Source organism: Chenopodium album, chromosome 10, assembly GCF_948465745.1.
Source record: "Chenopodium album chromosome 10, dcCheAlbu1.1, whole genome shotgun sequence".
Classification (NCBI taxonomy): Eukaryota; Viridiplantae; Streptophyta; class Magnoliopsida; order Caryophyllales; family Amaranthaceae; genus Chenopodium; species Chenopodium album.
The window spans coordinates 39,799,787-39,821,330 of record NC_137843.1 but is presented as its reverse complement, the minus strand read 5'-3'; the positions used below and the strand labels follow the sequence as shown (position 1 = coordinate 39,821,330).

The 21,544-nt window shown below is 38.8% G+C and overlaps 1 non-coding gene and 1 pseudogene across 1 annotated transcript; one reads left to right on the top strand and one right to left on the bottom strand.

Annotated features, from left to right (window-relative positions):
- Positions 1–5,397: 5,397 nt before the first annotated feature.
- Positions 5,398–5,493, bottom strand: LOC145565834 (small nucleolar RNA R71; annotated as a pseudogene).
- Positions 5,494–14,384: 8,891 nt separating this feature from the next.
- Positions 14,385–14,490, top strand: LOC145565912 (small nucleolar RNA R71). The gene has a single exon (XR_014095266.1). It is a non-coding gene; the product is annotated as a small nucleolar RNA R71 (small nucleolar RNA).
- Positions 14,491–21,544: the final 7,054 nt, after the last annotated feature.

Sequence of the window (21,544 nt, the reverse complement as noted above, 5' to 3'; positions counted from 1 at the left end):
TGTAAGACAAGTAAAACCCAATCGACATACAAGCGGTCATTCGGAAACATCGCCAATGACCCCAAACACTCTATGGTGTTACAAAGCAAGCATCCTCGAACAATCAACTATTCCTATACTAATCCTAAACTATACACACATAAAGAAAAGTAAAAGAGAGAAGAAAAATAAAAAGGTCTCACCACGCGATCCCGAGTTAAAAGAACAAGCGTGACAACAAGTAATTCTCACCAAATTCCATGTGTCAAATGCTCTAACAAAGGACATAGAACGTGAGACAAAAAGAAAGGAGAAGAGAAATATCTACACAAAAGAAAGTTAGTAAATTCAAAATGAAATCATCAAAAGAAAACTATACATGAACTATATACACGAACTAGAAAACCATCATCATCAAGCTTGTATTGATTCCAAACATCATCATCATCATCATGTAAGACAGCATTAACAACAACAAAACAAAACAAGTTGCCAAACATCAATCATGAAATCCCACCAACAAGACCAAAATACCAATCCTATATAGTTCCCATGAGTCCTTGGTGCATTCCCCCACACTTTCCCAAAATACTCCTTTTTAACTCAAACACCCCCCCACATACAAGATAAGGGCATCGACCTCGATGCTCACATGCAAATAAAACAAAGGAGAGGAACCAAAAGGGGAAAACAAACAAACAAAGAGGGAAACTATTGGCCACTAGGGTCGGCACCACCATTATCCCCATTCCAACTATCATATGAAAAGCCCGAAGGGGGGACGTGGGGATCCCAACCTCCAGTGTAATCGGGGAGCCACCTATAATGACCCTTAAAGAGGTCTAGTTGGGATGTGGACAGCTAGTCGAATGGCTCGGGTTGCACTAAAGGCAAAGGGTGAGAGGGATCAATGCAGGGGTAGTTAGGGTCACCCCTATAATCACTCCGACCCGAAACCCGGTAGTCATAATGACCGGACTGGGAACTCACGCCTTGGCTCATTGGTGTCCGAGACACCCGACCAAAAGGGGTACGTAGGTTGGTTGTCACCTCCCCAAGATGGCACGGGCCCTTGTTGGGCCGGCACATAAGGATAGTTAACTGGAGGAATGACCTCCCCTCTACGCACACTAACATCATACAGGCGTTAGTTTGAAAGGAAAGGTGTTGATGGGAGGCAAACATACCTTGGATGCTAAGTTGCATGCTTTCCATTTGAGCTTGCATGGCCTCCAAGTCATGTTGGTAATCGGGTTGTTGGTACCCTTGTTGTTGTTGTTGTTGTCGTCTTCTTCTTCCTTGTTGTTGTTGTTGTTGTTCATCATCATCGTCATCATTCTCATCATCATTATGCCCACCATCATCATCCTCTCCATCCACCTCTATAGGGACCTCAACTCGGCCATTATCCTTGGGAATTATCCAAACATTTTGAGTCGCCAGAATGATTGAGGTAGAATCCGGGTTTGGAAGTAAACAATGACGCTTCTTCCGTACAAGCCAAGAGTAAATATCCGGATTTTGGGTGCAGGTAATGAAGCCCAAGGTACGAAGTTGCTTCAAGTCTAAGAAAAAATCCTCACTACCCCCAACTGGAGTGTAAGACCTTAGAAAGTCGTCTTGCTCAAAATGCTTGACCAACCTGGTGATCATAGCCCCACAGTGAATCTCTCTGGTCTTTGTTCCGTTGATGATAGACTTGCAACATTACATGAAAATATACCCAAGATTCACCCTTGACCCATATTCCTCCTTGGTCTCCATCCAAAGACACAAAATTTCTTCCCTCGAAAGCTTCCCAAGATCTTGCTTGTTGAAGATTGCATGCCCGAGGATCCTATGCAAAATCCTAAGAGCCGAGTGAATAATTTCACTTGCAATGAAATTCTTGGAGTTAAATTCCCGTAAAGAAGAAATATTCCTCCACCAAGCAACCTCATTATATCCATTTGGGTTAGAATAGAGGGGTTCTAGGATATCGGCATTTGGATTCAAACCAAGGGTAACATTAAAGTCATGAAGGCTCATTGTGTGCTTGACATTGAATAATTGGAAGGAGATTTGGTAGTCATAATCTCCCACCCTATTAACCTCAGAGGAGAAGAATTCGGTAGATGGTTCGAGGTAAGTTCGATGACAAACATCAACGAACGTTTCCAAACGAAGATTGTGGAAAATAATCTTAAGATCGGAATTAATCCCAAGTTTTATCATGTTGGGCTTATGATAGTGGCGGGTTGGTTTAAATTTCGCTCTTTCATTTTGTTGTAGATGGGAGTGTGTTTATAACGGTTATAGAATTTGAGTGGGGGAAGAGGTGGAGGTGGAGCACTTTCTTGAGGTTGAGAGGATTGGCCTTGGGAAGATTGGCCGGCGGTTTGGTGAGGGTATTGCTTACTACTCTTCTTCCTTCTTATCAAATTCATGATTAACAACTTGCACAACACCAAATCACAACACAAACAAATCCACCAAGAACAAATCAAATCCACCAAGAATAACACCAACACTACCACAAATACTCCACAATACTCCTTCACAAATCACCATAAACTACAATTACCTGTTCCAAATAAAACAATGACAAAAATCTAAACAACAACCACCAATAGAAACAATCAATAACAACAATAATCAAATTAAACTCATATAACACCAAAATTACAAGAATAACACCCAAATTCATAAAAATAACATTCAACCAAGGCAAACTAAAATCATTGCATAAAAATCAATAGAAATTAACAAAACTGAAACAAGGATTAGGATTATACAAAAGTTGAAGTTTCAAATTAAACACAAAGACCAATCCCGTACTCACCCTTGATGGAGCCTCTAAAAGTTCAATAAAGATGAAATTTGCCGAAAATTTGCGAGAAATTTAAAGTAAACTTGATGAGTAATGAGAAAAGTGATTCATTTTTGCAGATTTTGAGAGAAATTTAAGCAAAAATGATGAAAGATTGATTTGGGGGTTAGGGTTTGAGAGGAGGAAGAGATAGAAAGAGGAGTGAATTGGGAAATATGAGTGAAATAAGAGGAGAGAGAAAAAGAGAAAATCGGGCTTTAGAATCGCAGCCATCACCCCGCGCCCGCTCCAGGAACCCCGCGCCCGCGGTAGGACCGCGGAACGCCCGCGGCATGAAACTGCTAAAATTGGAAGTTTTTACCTGTTGGAATTCCGCGGCCGCTCGTCTAACACCCACGCCCGCGGAGAGACCGCGGCACACCCGCGACATCAATTTGCCTTGATTTATTCATTAAGGCTTTAAAATTCTCGCGGCCGCTCCATGGCCTTGGAGAGTCTACTCCCTTGCTACTCACAAAGACAACCATTTCCACTTAACTATCTTCCTCATTTCTCACCCTAATTGCTCACTTAACGATGGAATTTAACCTACAAACAAATCAACACATGAAAAAATAGTAAAGACAAAGACAAACAAAGAAAAATAAAAGAAAGAAAGGAACAAAGAAAAGAGGTGAGAATCCAGGTTGCCTCCCGTAAGCGGTTTTGTTTAACGTCGTTAGCTCGACGTCTACCACCTATTAAGGTGGTTTGTGAAGAATCATTTTGTGAACTAGGCCAACAAAAGCACCATCAAAATATTTCTTAAGCTGATGACAATTGACATTGAAAGAAGATGATGAATACAACATAGAAATTTCCACGACACCATTAGGAAAAACACCTTGCACCAAGAAAGGACAACTCCATCTAGACATGAGTTTCCCGGGGAATAACTTCATCTTGGAATTGTAGAGGAGGACCTTGTCACCAACACAAAACTCCTTCTTCTCAATAAGCTTGTCATGAGCTTCCTTAGAACGATCCTTGTAGGTGCTAGCACAATCATATGCATCAAGTCTAAGCTACTATAGCTCATGAAGATCCAACCACCTTTGCACTCCCACACTTGCTAAATCAAAATTGATTTTTTTGATCGCCCAAAGAGCACGGTGCTCAAGTTCCACCAGAAAATGGCATGATTTTCCATAGACAAGACTATAAGGAGTGGTGTCGACAGGAGTCTTAAAAGCCATTCGATATGCCCACAAAGCATCATCAAGCTTGTCCGACCAATCTTTCCTATTTGTAGCAACCGTTTTGTCAAGAATTAACTTGATTTGACGATTGGAAACCTCAACTTGTCCACTAGTTTGAGGATGATAAGGAAGGCCAAAATGTTGATGAACTCCATGCTTTTTCAACATCTTTTAAAAGGCATTGTGCACAAAATGCGAACCATTGTCGCTTATCACAGTTTTAGGAACCCCAAATCTTGGGAAAATGATCTCCTTAAACAATTTCATCACCACCTTGTGGTTATTTGTTGGGGAGGCAATTGCCTCAACCCATTTCGACACATAATCCACCGCCACAAGAATGTATTGATTCCCAAAAGAAGAAGAAAATGGTCCCATGAAATCAATTCCCCACACATCAAATACTTCCAACTCAAGGATAGGTTGTTGAGGCATCTCATTTCGCTTTGAGATGTTCCCGGTTCGTTGACATCGATCACATGACTTGACAAAGCCCCACGTATCCTTGAAGAGATGTGGCCACCATAAACCAATTTGAAGAATCTTAGTAGCAGTTTTAGAAACACCCATATGACCACCACTAGGATCCGAATGGCACATCTTCAAAACATTTGGCACCTTTTCATTTGGAACACAACTCCTTAGCAAGCCATCAACCCCTCATTTGTACAAGATGGGATCATCCTAAAAATAGTGCCTAGCCTCTCTCTTGAGCTTCTTTCTTTGGTTCTTGGAGAATGAACGTGGTAATTCCCCACATGCAAGAAAATTGACTAAATTGGCAAACCATGGGAGCTCCTTCACATCAATGGCATACAAGAAGTCATCAAGCATTCTATCCTCAATTGGAGAACCATCATCATGGATTTGGGAATCTTCAAGGAGAGAAAGATGGTCCGCCACAACATTTTCTGCTCCTTTAATTTCTTGTCTCTAATCTCTATATCAAAAGATTGAAGTTCAAGCACCCAACGGATTAACCTAGGCTTGGATTCCTTTTTGGCAAAAAGTTATTTGAGAGCCGCATGATTCTTGAAGACAATGGTCTTAGAACCCAACAAGTAACAACGGAACTTCTCAAATGCATGAACAATAGACAAAATTTCCTTTTCCGGTGTTGTGTAGTTCCGTTGAGCGCTGATGAGTCTATTTTATATATATTTTTATTCCCCATCCCACGGTCATATTTGTGCTTATTTGAGCTCTGTGGAGCTATTTTTATTACTAATATACGTTTCCTAGTGTTTATGTGGTAAAGCTAAATTATGGTATAATGGATTGAATAGAACCGCCCTTGGTATTACTGACTGGATTACTCTTGCTTTGAATTTCTATAATAAATATTACCCTACAGAGAGGACAGCTTTGTTAAAAAGTTCGATCCTAAATTTTGCCCAAGAAGTTGATGAAAGCTTATATGAAGCTTCAGAAAGATTTAAGGATTTGCAAAGAGAATGTCCCCATCATGGGCTAACACAGTGCTAGATAATCCAAGATTTCTACAACGGGCTTGGATATAATTCAAGAATGATTTAGGAATCTGCAGCTAATGGGAGATTTATGAATTTGGATGAGAATATATCGAGCAATGTTGTCGAAGAGATGGCTATTCATAATTCCCAATATGAGAATCCTAGAGGATTTGCAAACAAGGGAAAACACCAAGTCGATTCTATATCCTTTTTGCAAGCACAATTGACTTCTATTATCCAGAAATTAGACAATATTAATAATTCTGATTCATCTTCCATTGCTAATGTTTCTTCTATTGGTACTAATTCTGCAATATTTTGTGATAATTGTGGTCTTATAGGTCATTGGGCGTAGGACTGTAAGAGTTCACTTGAGAAAATTAATGCTTTTCAGACATATAAGCAAATTAGTCCATACTCTAACACCTACAATGCAGGGTTAAAAAATAACCAAAATATGTCGTACAATAGTACGAATGTGCTTAACCCTCCATCACAAGTAAAACAGCCACAATAGAGGTACTACTAACCTCCACATCAGAAACCACAACAGGTTGCTACTCCTCCATCTGATTCTGGCCTATCAGAAATCAAAACAATGTTAGCCAATATGCAAAAGTAGATGCAGAGTAGAGATGCACAAATTGACTCGATTCTAGCACATAATAAAATCATAGATAATCAAAATGCGCAACTTTCCTCTACTCTGTAAACTCGCCAGCAGGGTGCCTTACCATCACAACTAGTACAACCAACATAATACGCAAATGCAATTACCCTGAGGAGTGGCTCATACTATGATGGGCCTCCTATGCCCAAAGATGATGAACCTATTACAACAAAAATTGCTAATCTTGATTCAGTCAGACCAAACAATGTTGTTAATAGCCCTACAGGGCTCCAGGGTAAAACTAACTCTTCTAATAATTCTTTACAGGGTAAACCCCAGGATAAGAGTGGAGATGTGCAGAGTCTTGCTATCAAACTTCCATTCCCTAATAGACATTTAAAGAGTAAGTTGGATAAGCAATTTGGTAAGTTTCTGGAGGTTATGAAGAATTTGCAGGTAACAGTTCCTTTCACAGATTTACTTACTCAAGTTCCAGCATATTCTAAATTTATGAAATAAATTTTGACTAGAAAAAGATCTATTAGTGAGGTAGAGACAGTTGCTTTTACTACGGAATGTAGTGTTATATTACAGAATAAATCTCCACCTAAACTAAAAATATCCGGGTAATTTTTCTATTCCATGTCAAATTGGTAATTTGTTGATTGAAAAAGCTTTATGTGATTTGGGTGCTACTGTAAGTGTTATGCCAATATCTGTAAGCTCTAAATTAAATATGGGTAAATTAAAAGTTACTAATATTACTCTGCAAATGGCCGATCGTTCTGTGAAATACCCTTTAGGTGTTTTAGAGGATGTTCCTGTTAGAGTAGGTAAATTTTATATACCTGTTGATTTTGTTGTTCTTGATATGGAGGAAGATTTGCAAATTCCGATTATTTTGGATAGAATTTCTTCATACTGCAGGGGCAATAATAGATGTGAAAAGTGGTCAACTTACATTATGTGTAGGGGATGATAATATTATTTTTAATCTATATAATGTCCCTAAAAGTCCCACGTTAGAGGAAAAGTGTTATAGTGTTGGCATGGTTGATGTAAATAATTTTTCTAATAAGCCCCAATCTCTCGTTAGAGATCCCTTGGAGGCGGTATTTTGTGTTGCATCTTTTGCAGGAAAAACTAGTACATGGAAAAATGAAGTGGATGCTATAGAAAGAGCTCTAAATTGTGTAGGGCTCGGGTTTGAAGATGAACAAGTGGAGAAAGAGAAGCAAGTTGCGAAAATCGAGCCCGTAATGAAAGTCCCACCTCATCGAGTGACATTTGCTCAATCAAGTGAAAAACCGAAGCAAATTAAGTCCAAAAAGGAGTCTCGTGCAAGCAGAAGTGAAGAACCACCAATTCGGACTTGGGAGTCGAGCCCGATCGGGCCACGCTCGCCCGGTCGGGCGCGAGAGCGCGGCAGAAAAACTGGTCATCTTCGAAACGCTATAACTTTTGTGTTTCTTAACGAAATTTTGCGTGTGACCTATCATTGGAAAGATATTCAAGTCTACTTTTTAATTCAATTGGAATCACTGCATTATCATTTTTATAAAAAAATTTATGAGCAAAATAGTGAACATGACTCGTTTCTGTCTCTTCTCTTACTAACACTTGGCTTCTTTTTTGTCCAAAACTGTACCAAGGTGATGCATTGCAATGTTTGGGATGGTGGTGGATACGAGTTTGATGATGAGGGGTAGTCACTTAGATTACTTGCTTCCCTTTAAGCCAATGAGGACATTGTTTGATTTAGCTTGTGGGGAATTTCTTGTATATATAGGTATTCTTTCTCTCCCTTTTTTTTTTTTTTGGGTGTGCTTAGATTAGTTTTTTTAATGCTTTCATAATATAGATTTTATTGATTTCTTAGGTTAGTTTTTAATGCTTTCAAAAATAAAAAAATCCAAAAATACATTCCAATGAATAATAAATCATGCTTCCCTATGCCCCTTGATGAAAATTTTTCATAATTGTTTTGATTTTTGGTATATGATGATAAATATTGAGGATTAGTTTATCATGATTTGATATTTGATTGCTTTGAAACCTTAACATGCGTCAATTTTGTCCAACTACTTGTGAATATAGTGCTTGACTAGTTGATTTGGCTAGGAATTGTGTGTTAGTTCCTGGTATGTCAATAAAGTTGAGTATTGGTTTTTAACTTTGAGTAATATTTGTATGACTCATTATTAAGCACATTGAGGAGGACGAAGGCGTTTATTCTTCTAGGTGGCCTTCAGACCATATTAGATACATTTGTTCCCTTCTTGTTACCCATGTTGTTGCTTGTGCCCTTTTATTGTTTATTTAGCCACTTTACAAGCCTTTTTAAGCCCCATTGGTTACTAGTCCCAAGCTTGTCTTGGGGGAGCTAATATTAGTGAGGTGAGGGAGTTTGTAGTGTGCTTATTTATTTGCACAATTTGGGTGAATTTGAGAAGTTATTATTTTGTTCTTATGATTTTGTGGATTGGAAAAAATTGAAAAAGGTGTTCAAAAGTTGAAAAAAATTCCAATGTGAGGTTAAAAAGAAAAAGGAAAAAAAAAAAGCAGAAGAAAAAATTGTTTGAATATTCAAATGTTCTAATTGAAGGTTGCTCAAGAAAAAAAAATAATTTCAAGGAAAGAAAAAAAAATCAAGTTCGATGAAAAAAAAAAGGTTCAAAGTTTGTTTGTTCATTCAAGTATTATAATATCATATTTGTATGAGTGAAGTTGTAAGAGTTGAAAATATTGTTAATATTGGTTGGTTTGTTTGGTGAATTTTAGTAAAGTTGAGTTTGAGATTGATTGGTCATTATTTATTTTTGACCTTGGATTTATTAGGATTTTGGCTCCCCAAAGTATAGCTTTACTCTCACATTTTCCCAATTATTTCCTACCCTTTGCTCTAGCCTTACATTACAAGCTTTGAAGACCTTCCGACCTTTGTGTATAGAGTTGTATGAATGTGAAATTAGTTGATTATCAATGCAAAGAATGATTTGACATATTGCGAGTCGAATACTAGGTTGAGTGCTTGTCTTTTTATACACACGAGTGTGCGAGTTGGGAGGGCATTGTTCACATATAAAGGGTTGGATGGAGAGCAATCGAGTACATTTTTTACTCGTCACATAAATGAGAGTTGAGTGTGTAAGCACTAGTCTTGAATTCTATATGCTCTTGTGGTTCGCTCTATTTGACAATTGTTAGAGAAGATTGGTAGTTGGATGGATTTGATTGATTGACTTTGATACATGTTTGTCGGATTTACCTTGAATCGTATTTATTGATTTAAATTATTTTTGGGGTGAAGTATTGATTTATTTATTCATTGCTTTGCTTAGGGACAAGCAAAGGTTTAGATTGGGGGAGTTTGATGAGTCTATTTTATATATATTTTTTATTCTCCGTCCTACGATCATATTTGTGCTTATTTGAGCTTTGCGGAGCTATTTTTATTACTAATATACGTTTCCTAGTGTTTTTGTAGAGTTGGTATTATTTTGTAGGAATTTGCAGATTTATGACAATTCCCAAGTTTATTGAGCCACTACAAAGATATTGGAGTTGTATTGTATTTCATGACCGTATATTTAAAGCCCAAGGTCGAACTAATTAAATTTGGTTTGACTATTAAGGGTTTAATTCGTTTGGAGTACTAATTATATTGCAAGTCTAAGATATATTAATTGTTAAGGAGGAGGAAATAACGAACCAAGTAAAAGGCCAAATATCAGATCAGTTGGGCGTGGAATTAATGGGCCCGATCCGGCGGCCCAATTCTTGATCGGGTGACCATGTTGCGTGATATGTTGCTTCCATTTGTTGGAGTTTTTATTATTATTGGATTTTATTATAAAAGCCCTTTGGTGTGGATGTAGTACGCGGCTTTGGATGAGGGATTGAGGGGTTAGAGGTTGATTAAGAGTCAAACTCCTTTTTCCTTTCATATAAAAGGAGGTAGTACGTAGGGTAGGAGTGAGGTAGTTTTTAATAGCGTAGTTTTAGTTTAGTTCTTATACTTTACTTTTATCTTGTTCAGTATTGGTGACTTTTAGTTATTAGATTCATATTACTGTTTTTATGAGCTTTCTTTATTATTGTCGTATTAGTTTTATTATTCTTGTTCTTAACATGCTTACTTTAATTGTTTTATTTAATTGCTTTATTTAATTGCTTATTGATTTTAATTATGTTTATTTTAATTGCTTTGATTAGTTTAGTTTTAATTATGCACGAGTAGTTTATTTCAGGGTTCTTGGGGATCCATGATTAATATGAAGGGATAATATATTATTGTTGATTGTTAATGTGTGGGGTTGATTTCCTATTGATTGTTATAATGCTATGCAATTAGCTTTGCGCAGGTTTAATTGTATGAGTTATGTAATATTGATTCGAGATTCAAGAGATGAGAATTGATATTTAGGCTTAGTTTCAATAGGCAGGTTAATTTATAAATGGTTAAGTCAAGATTCGAGAGATGCGATTTAATACTGGTAGATTACTACTGTGATTATAATACGTAGCGAAAGCCCTTTATAATCTGGTTAATTTATGCATTGATAATTGCTTGTTATGTTTTATCGCGGAGTATTAATTATTGGTGAACCTGCGACCCTAGGCTTTTTTATTATTGATTTCTTCCTAATTATTCTCATTAGTTTAATTCCCCTAAAAAAATAATTTAGTTACTTGATAGTTTAGATTATAATAATTAGTTAGGAATAGAAAGACTTGTTTTCCTGTGGATTCGACCCTACTTCCCTATCTATTATTAGTTAGTGGTTTTAGGAATTATTTTTGATTAGGTGATACGACTTCAGCCTGTCCAGCGCCATGTAGAGTCTTGGACATATAATAATGACATAGAGCTTCTTTTCCACTCTTTGACCCAAGACATCCCCAATTGTTGAATCACTTACGTCACACATCAAATCAAATGGTAAATCCCATCTTGGAGCTTGGACAATGGGTGTGGAGATTAAAGCACTTTTCAATTGTTGAAGGCTTCCAAGCATCTATCATCAAAAATGAACTCGGCATCCTTTTGGAGAAGATCGTTGAGGGGTTTTGCTATGAAAGAAAAATCTTTGATAAACTTTCTATAAAACCAGGCATGCCCAAGGAAAGACCTCACACCCTTCACATTGACCGGAGGTGGTAGCTTTTCAATAACCTCAATCTTCGCTTTGTCCACCCCAATACCCGTGTGAGAGATCTTGTGGCCAAGGACTATGCCTTCCTCAACCATAAAATGACATTTTTTCCAATTCAATACCAAGTTCACTTTCTCACAACGAGCCAAGCATTTTTCAAGGTTCTCAAGGCACGCCTCAAATGAAACACCACCCACCGAAAAATCATCCATGAACACTTCCATTTCCTCATCCAATATATCTCCGAATATGCTCATCATACACCATTGGAAAGTGGCGGGGGCGTTGCAAAGCCCAAATGGCATTCTCTTATAAGAAAATATTCCATATGGGCAAGTAAAAGTTGTTTTCTCTTGGTCATCCGGGTGAATAGGAATTTGGAAGAAACCGGAATAGCCATCAAGAAAACAATAATACTTATGTCTTGTTAGTCTCTCTAACATTTGATCAATGAAGGGAAGGGAAAAATGATCCTTCTTGGTGATGTGTTTAGACGTCTATAGTTTATGCACATCCTCCACTCCGTGACCGTTCTCGTAGGAATGAGCTCACCTCTCTTATTCTCTACGACAGTCATGCCCCCTTTCTTTGGGACGACATGAACGGGGGAGACCTACCTAGAGCTAGTAATGGGGAATATGATTCTCGCATATAAAAGCTTGGTGATCTGATCTCCTTCTTAACTACTTCCCCCATTTGAGGGTGTAGTTTCCGTTGCCGCTCAATAGAAGGTGAGGCGCCCTCCTCAAGAGTTATGTGGTGTGTACATAAAGCAGGGCTTATACCCTTGAGGTCATCAATGGTATAGCCTAAAGCACTTTGGTGCTTTCTCAATACACCACACAACTCTTGAGCTTGGCTCTCATTCAAGGAGGAGCTAACAATTACGGGGAAAATAGAGTTAGGACCCAAGAATTCATACCTAAGGTGTGATGGAAGAGGTTTGAGCTCAACCATTGGAACACATTTACCTTCCTTTGTTGTGGCAACTTGCAAAGCTTCATGGCAGAGATCTTCATGCACATTTGCTCATCCACTTCCTTAATGCTTCCATTTAGCAAATCCTCGTACAAAGCCATCTCTTTGCTAGGAACACCTATATTTTCCTTATTCAACAAGACATTCTCAAGAGCATCATTAGAGGTGAGAAATTGCTCATGCATAGAAGACACAACATGATCAAGAGAGTCAATCATCATGCAATTTTCTAAGGAAGAACATGGATACTTCATGCTTTCATTCAAATCAAATTCAATGACCTCATCGCCTACCTTAAGTGAAATTTTAGCACTCTTAACATCAATTATGGCACTCGAGGTAGCAAGAAAAGGTCTACCAAGTATGATAGGAATGGTAGCATCTTCTTCCATTTCAAGAACCACAAAATCCACCAGAATCACAAATTTTCCTACCCTCAAAGGAATATCTTCTACCTTACCCTTTGGAAACTTGATTAATCTATCGGCTAATTGCAAGGTATGTTGGTAGGAAAAAGTTCCCATACTTCAAGTCTTTGATAGACCGAATATGGCATAAGGCTAACACTAGCTCCTAAGTCACATAAGGCATTATCAATTTGCATCTTGTGAATAGCACAAGGGATAGAAAAATTTTCGGGGTCTTTTAGCTTAGGTGGCATCTTGTTCATTATGATTGCACTACAATTCTCGCTCAAGTTGACCGTATCCACAACATCACAATTTCTTCTTCCACTCAAAATGTCTTTAAGGAATTTTGCATAATTTGGCATTTGGGTGATGACATCGGTAAATGGTAGAGAAAGATGAAGTTGTTTGAGCATCTCAATAAATCTTCCAAATTGTTCATCTAACTTATGTCTCATGAATCTTTGTTGATAGGGAAGTTTGGGTTTCACAATTTATTTCTCTTCTCTCACCTCCCTAGGAGTCTCTACTACTACCTCACTCAAAGTTGCACCGTCTCCCTCATCCTCAACCAAAACCCCCTTGGCAACCTCCTTAGCCTTACTCTTGCTAGGAAAACTCTCCTCAAGTACCTTACCAATCCTTGTAACAATGGCATTAACGGGTCTCTTAGGGTCAAAGCCTTGAGAGGGTAAAGAGGAAGGGCTTGCATGGTCTTTTAAAGCATTGGCAAGTTGAGAAATTTGATTTTCAAGCATCTTATTATGAGTCATCATCTCATTAAATTTCTTATCACTCACCCCCATGTAAGTGTTCTGTTTGGTTTGGTTCTCAATGATTTCTTTCAAGTTAGTCCGAGAGGAAGAGGTTTGTGCATAGGAATTATCACTTTTGGTCTTTGGAGCAAAACCGAGTGGGGGACCCCTTTGAGCATTATTTTGAAAATTTCCCCTATTTTGATTTTTCCAATTACCCCTATTTTGATTTTGACCATAACCTTGATTATGGTTACCACTACCTTGGTTATGATTTCCATAACTTTGTTTTTAATTACCATAATTTTTGTTTTAATTTTGACTACTATAACCTTGGTTGTTATAGTTTCCTCGGGAGCCTTGGTTCCTATAACCACCACCTTGATTATAGTTGTCAAAATTGCCTTGGTTGTGATAATTCCTATTCCATTGACCCTTTTGATTATCAAACCTTGACTCATTTATTTGACACATAGTTCACATGTTCATTCACATTACCATCTTGATCATCACATCCATCCATAAATGCATGAGGGCAATTAGAAGCATCATGATCATATGAACCACATACATCACAAAACAAGCAACCACTAGGCATGTTATTAGAAGAGGGAGAGGGTTGAGAGTTAGAAGACATACCTCTCCCCTTAAGTTAGGAGGGAAGATTCGAAACTTGGGAGGATGAACTTTCCAAATTCTCCTTGATTGCGGTCATTTCCTTCCCTAAGTTTGTCATTTGTGAGGATAAGTTGTTGATGGCATTAATATGATCAACCGATTACACTAAAGAGCTACTCTTGCTAGTTGTTTCCCTTTCACCATCTTACCAATCTATACAATACTTCACTACGTCTTCAATGATGTCTACCACTTCCTCCTCCGTTCTATTCATAATAGGACCTCCGGCTTCCCCATCAAGACAAGATTTCCCTTGAGGACTTAGGCCACCATAAAAGATTTGAATGACTTGGTAGGTAGGAAATCCGTGGCGAGGACACTCTCTTTGATACTCTTTGTACCTCTTCCATGCTTCGTAGAGGCTTTCATTAGGCCTTTGCTTGAAACCTTGAAACAAAGCTCTAGCCTCCGCCGTTTTCTCTTTGACACAACAATAGCAAAGCACCAACGCCATTCCCTAGCAACGACGCCATTTTGATGTGGGGTAATTTAGGTCGTTGAAAGCTAAAGCACCTCAAATCAAACAATAAATAAAATCAAAATTACTCCTAATATAGGGCAAGTCCGAGTTGAACCACGAGGAATGAGGGGGAGATTGCTATAGCCTATAGTTAAGCTACTTCGAAGAATGAGAGGTAATTTGAGGCGTAACTAAAGTTTCAATCAAATAAGCAATGAATAAAATCAATATGATAAACACTAGGGATTAAGGTTCCACATGCAAGCTCAATGATCATGCCAAACGAAGAAAACTCAATCGATTTAAACGTTGTAAAGGAAAACAATAGTTGCAATCAATAGGATTCAAGAACTATCTCCTATAAGTCAAGCTAGGGTTCACTATGAATGACTAACAAGGAAAATCACAATCAAATTCAATCAATTAAAGCAATTCCCAAATCAAGGGTTCATGTCATTGGAAATTACAATGCAATCTAGATTAATCATTAAGGTTGATCACTCCTATTCAAATTAATCACATGCACAACTAATTAACCAATTTAATTGCAACTTTTCAATCAATCAAGAATCAACAACTAGCAATGATCACCAATCAAGCATGCTTCTCCTTCTCCCTAGCAAATAATCTACTCACTAGACATAATAAGACTGAAGAACAAAGCAAATTGAATCACAAACTTCATCATATTAAGCTTAAACAAATAGAAATTCAATCAATCAAACTTTTAAACCAAATATCAACAATCAAACAATCACACATGAATCAAAAGTAAAATCAAGCAATAGAGAGGAATTAAAGGAAAGAAATCTCACTAATTATCACTGAATGAAGATGAAATCCAAGCTTAGATGAAGCAATGTTGTAATACAAATCCAATCCAAGAACTACTATCTCTACTTCTCTCTAACTTCTCTCTAGTTTCTCTCTCTAAAAACTAAGCAAATGAAATTATCTAAAAGTTATCTTCAAAAGGAAATACAAGAGTATATATATAAAAAGGAGAAAAACAAGTCGTTCGCGCCCTCTCCTTTAATCCTCACGGTCGCTAAAAAATGGGTACGGAGGATGTAACAAACTCTGCGGGCTGTCTGGGCAAGTGTCGCTCCCGCAGTCACTGTAGCCCGCGCCCGCGGCAATGGGCGGCAAATCCCCTGCTCCCAAGCTGCTTCAGGGGTCTGCGGTCTCTCCTTTAAGATGCGCTCTCTCCATTTGTGCCGCACCCACGGCCAGCCCGCGGCACGACTGTGGGATGTTCCTGCCTCAAATCTTCTTAAAGTGCACATTATCCGCGCCCGCGGGCAATGTAGCCTGCGCCCGCATCTTCTGGAAAGGCTGCGCACCCTCTCCAAGCTCTCTCTAAGGGCCTTGCTTCTTCCTTTGATATGTCCTTATAGCTCTTCTTGATCCCATTCCAAAGCTGATCGCGGGTAGAGTAAGTCGGTGGGACTACTAACCCTAACCAAATTAGAAATTTATAATACCTAAACTTACACTAAACTAGTTAGTGGCAAGTAAAGGGTCGAACCACGAAGACTAAGTATATCAATCTATGCTAATTAGACTACTAGGATGATCAAGATATAGAGAGAGATTCAACTAAACACTATTTAAAGCAAACAACTAAAACTAGGGAAAGTGCAATCAAATTACATTAATGCATTCAACAACATTGCAATTAGATGAAAATAACCTCAATTAGGAACAATCAACACACTCAACTCACTCTCGCGCAATTAAGCATGCTAATTTTCCTACTAAACTAATTCACTCTCGTGCAACTAGCCTAGCATAGGTATGAAAGAAATTAGACTATCAAACAACTCACTTTCGCACAATTGATTGAAAGCACAATTAAGAACATAGAATCAATTAGCTAGAAAGATTCTAATCCTTATAAGCATCATCCATACACAATAATCAAGAATCAATTGCATAAAAATCACAATAAATCATTCAATTCATCAACATAATCTTCATCTAATCCCCTAAAATAAAATCTAAACTAACATGATAAAAAGAACATGAAAAGCAAGGTAAAACTAGAATTAAAGCCAAAATCAAACTTTTAAACTAATTAACAAGTCTAATCAACAAGCAAATAAACAAAAACAAGAAATAAAGGAAAGCAATAAAGATGTGAGAAAGTTAGGAAGACTCATTGAATATATGAGAAGAAAATCCACAAATTGCTTCTTCAACCTCTCAAAACTTCATGAAAAATCAAGGCTTTCTCTCTCTAAAACTACTCCTAAACTAGAGACAGAGACTTCTAATCTAACCCTAAGAGAGAGAAAATAAAATAGGCTAAACTAATCTAATCTAGGGTGAATCAAAATTTAAGAGAGTATTAATCCAAAAATGGGTGTTTATATTACAAGATAAAAATAAAGAAAATGAATAAAGAAAAATAAAAATAAATAAAACTAAGCAAATTAATTAAATAACAAACTAAAATAAAAAAGAAAGTAAAAAGGAAAAAGAAATTAAAAAGGGGAAAAACAAGCAATATCCCACGAAAATAGAATCAGACCCTCCCCAAATTCCCTTGCTTCATTTCGTGGTTGCTCTGATCTTCATCATTCACTGCCGCTCTCCACCATCATCAATCATCACTGAATCTTTCATCATCAAATCAGCACCATCAATAATTATAAACGAATAATCTTGGCCGCTCGATCTTGATAAATAACACGTGAGAAGCTCGTGATACAGTTTATACACACCCCGAAGACCGCGCCTGCGGAAGAATAGGCCGCGCCCGCGGTGGCCTAAGCCGCACCTTCTCCCAGGCATCTCCTCGGCATCTCCCGCTTTAAATGTTGAGCTCCAAAATACCATGTCCGCGCCCGCAGTGGAAGAGGCCGCACCCGCTGTAACACCCCGACCCCAAACAGATTAGGGAGGGGTCTATTGTCACAAAATGCGCATCGAGGGCCAACAACTATCCCCACAGACCAACACAAGTCCTTCCGGCGCATTTTTTCCTCACTCATGCGCACCTCGAGTAAACTTCCCAGGAGGTCACCCATCCCAAGACTACTCCCAGCCAAACACGCTTAACTATGGAGTATTCTTAGCATATGAGCTCCCTAAAAGGAAGATGCATCTTGTTTATATGAGTAGTATATCAAACTCCTTTAAAGCAATCATGAGGGGTATTACATACACCCCCACTTGAGAACGGTAACGCCCTCGTTGCGCCTGGAAAGCTAGGGACTCCAGTATTACGCCTAATGGCAACTGGGTAGCCAAAGTGTTACATCCAGTCTGGCTATGGCCATATGGCCCCAGAATTCTCCCCCGCTAAGCGACTGACATAGGATTAATTATCCACGGTCAGCACGCGGTCGCAGGGTTGCTCTGATACCATTTGTAACACCCCGACCCCAAACAGATTAGGGAGGGGTCTATTGTCACGAAATGCGTATCGAGGGCCAACAACTATCCCCACAGACCAACACAAGTCCTTCCGGCGCATTTTGTTCTCACTCATGTGCACCTCGAGAAAACTTCCCAGGAGGTCACCCATCCCAAGACTACTCCCAGCCAAGCACGCTTAACTATGGAGTATTCTTAGCATATGAGCTCCCTAAAAGGAAGATGCATCTTGTTTATATGAGTAGTATATCAAACTCCTTTAAAGCAATCATGAGGGGTATTACACCCGCGACGAATTAGAATCGAATTGGGGCTGATTCGAAGTACGAGCTGCTCTATTGCTGCGATTTTAGGGGCGGCTAACGGTGGCTAGGAGCTGTGAGTTTCGGTGATAGGTGCGACGGCTGGAGTGCGTGGTGTTGGGCAGCGTTGCTACTGCAATTGTTGGGCGGCTTATGTTGGTTGCGAATTGCGTGGGAATTGGGGCTTGGTGGCTGTGATTGCGGTGGCAGGGAGTTACGTGGGAGTTGGCTGTGAGAGCAGGAGGTTGTCGCTGTTGTTTTTGTTGTTGTTGTTGTGGAAAGTGGGATGGTGATGGCGGAGGTTTGGTGAAAGGTGGGGTGTTGTTTCTGTCAGGTGAGGGAGCAAGGGAGTGAGAGGTTGATGATGGAGGTTGAGTTGTGGTGTAAGGTAAGGAATGTTGTGGTGATGGTTTAGTATGGGCAACAAAACAGGTAACAGCTTGTTTGCTGTACATTTGACTCAAACTTAAGATTTTAAACTTGATTTGAACATGGAAATCGAGCATCAACCCGAACACACCTACACACACCAACCAAACCGAACACGAGGGTAGATCGACATATAAAATAAAAGGAAAAATTGCAAAAAACCACCTTTTATAACAACTTTTTTGTAAAAAAACACCTTATAAATTTTTTTTTGTAAATGAACACCTAAAACCGCTTTTTTTTTTGCGAAATCACACCTAAGTCTGGTTTCAGACCTTTGACCTGGTTTTCTGGTGTTGACCTGCACGTGACTTGCACGTGTTCCGGTCACACCCCTCCCCCCACCCCTTTTTTTTAAATTTTGTTTTCTCTTTTTTTTGCCTCTAATTTTACCCTCCAATTTTACCCTCTCTAATTTAATTTTTCTCACTCCTCATTTCCCTCTTTCGTTCACTCTGTCTTCTCACATCACCATAACTGTTCTGTAAGGGGAGGTCTGCCATGGCAGGGCAAAATTGAATGCTCAATTTCGTGGTTTAATCCTGGCCAAGTGAAAGGGTAAGTTGTAATTTTTCTCTCTCCTCTTACTTCATACTCTATTTCCACTTTTGTAAAGACCCTAATTTGCTCCGTCCTTTATTCTTTGTCTCTGCCATGGGTAAAGGTAAAAAAAGCAAGCTTGCTGCGAAGAGAACGCGTGGAGGGGGGACCAATTACACTATAATACAAAAACCCAGGTTAGAATCCGATTTCCTTATTTTAAAATTGACCTAGGTTTCTGGGAAATTATTGAAATTGGATGTTATTGTTGGGAAAGGGGAAGACATGCATGGCCTTGATTTGCTAAAATAATTGACTGTTAATGACCGTATTTGTTAAAGAATTGTTTTTTTTTTTGTGTTGATGCATGTGTTGTGTGATTAGTTTTGTGTGGTTGTGGTTATTGGTATATTTATACATGTAATTAGGTGCTGAAATGAGTGTGCATGTGTTTGATTGTATCAGGTTTAATGGTAGGATAATTGTGTTTTATCCTTGGTATAGAATCATGGATGAACCAATTAATATTAGGATGTTGTATGGTGGTGATTTTGTAACTAGAAAAGGCAAAACAACATATTAGAAAGGGGATTCTGATTATTTTGGACTTTCTTTGCACCCAAATGTGTATGAAGTCTGTTACTTTGAATTTGCTCATTGGATTAAAAGTGAACTAGGATATGATGAGGTAGGACAGATTTGGTATAGGAAGAAGGGTTGTACTTTGTATTCTGGAAGAAAACAAATTAAGACTGATGCTGACATACCAGAGTTCCTAGAAGCAAAGGAAAGGGATGGTTGGTATGAATTGTACTTGGTACACCCCCCTAAGGAACCAATAGATCCTGCAACACTTAGATATGGCCCTGGGGTAACATTTTTTTCAGATTCTGAGGTGTTTACTACATCAGAAGAGAGGGAGGTGTCAACAAGAGGGATTGGTGAGTCATCAGGTTTGGGGCAGGAACAACAAGGATCAGGTCTGGTGGGGGAAGGAACAGGTTTGGTGGGGGAGGGTTCAGGTTTGGAAGAGGCAGAGAGAGTGGTGTGTGAGTCATCAGGTTTAGCTTTTGAGAAAGGGGTGGATAATTCAAGTAGTCACATGGTGGGGCCTCAAAAAGATTCCTTTGAAAACCCTATATTTGTTAAGAACCCACCCACTTTGTTGTCCCAACCAACTCCTTTATCAAACATAATTTCTCTTGACAACCACTCAGTGAGACCTAGAAGACAGAAATTGCCAACCTTATCCTTGCTAAAACCTCAGCTTCATACTGTCCTTGAAATACAACCTAACATTGTTTCTGAACCTAACACCCAACTTATACCAAACAGTGAGAAACACATGGCCCTAGACAGTCAAGCAAACACTGAGATCCCAGAGAGTGGTGATGATATTCTAGAGGAGGATGAGGGTATCAGATCTGATTCTGAGGATGGTGATGTGGTGTTGAGTGAGGATGATTTTGAAGACCAGGCAGATGATGATCTATTTACTGAGACTGTGATTCAAAGTTTGGGTGGGTCTAGAGAGATATGTGTGGAGGATGTTGCTGATGAGCTAGAGGATCAGGAGGATGTTGAGGATGAGGAAGCTGGTGGTGGGTTTGATGAGGATGAGTTGAATGACAGTGATGGAGAGGATGCAACCAAAATTGGATCAGATGATGAAGCACCTGACTACCCAATATTCAACCCAGCAGTTGACTTCAAGCAAAAAATTACACTCAAGTTTGGTCTAAAATTCCCATCTAGGCAAGTTTTTAGGAAAGCTCTGAGGAATCATGCAATAGAGAATGGGTATGATTATTATTTCTTGCATAACAACAAGCTGAGAGTAACTGCATATTGTGCTAAGAGGTGTGCTTGTCCTTGGGAGAAAGGTAGAAGACTGTATGTTTGTAAGTGCAAGGCAAAGAGGAAGTGTAGATGGAAGGTGCACTGTAGGAAGGTAAAGGGAGAGGAAACCTTTCAAATTAAGAGTTATAGGAGTGAGCATGTATGTGGGCATCAACATCACAACATAAAGGTTACCTCTCTTTACTTGGCAGAAAGGTACTTAGCTGATTTTAGAGATGATCCTTGCATGAAAATGAGTGTTTTCCTAAGCAGGGCAACTAGAGAGGTTCAAGCTGAAATAAGTTATCACAAGGCTTATTATGCAAAACAAATTGCTTTGGAAATGTTGTTTGGTGATGCTGCTGATTAGTATAACAAGGTATGGGATTATGCTGCTGCAATTGTGAAATACAACCCAGGAAGCACAGCAAAAGTAAAGGTGGTAGGCATTGAGAATCCACCCCCACTGTTCCAAAGGATGTACATTTGTTTGCAAGCTTGTAAACAAGGA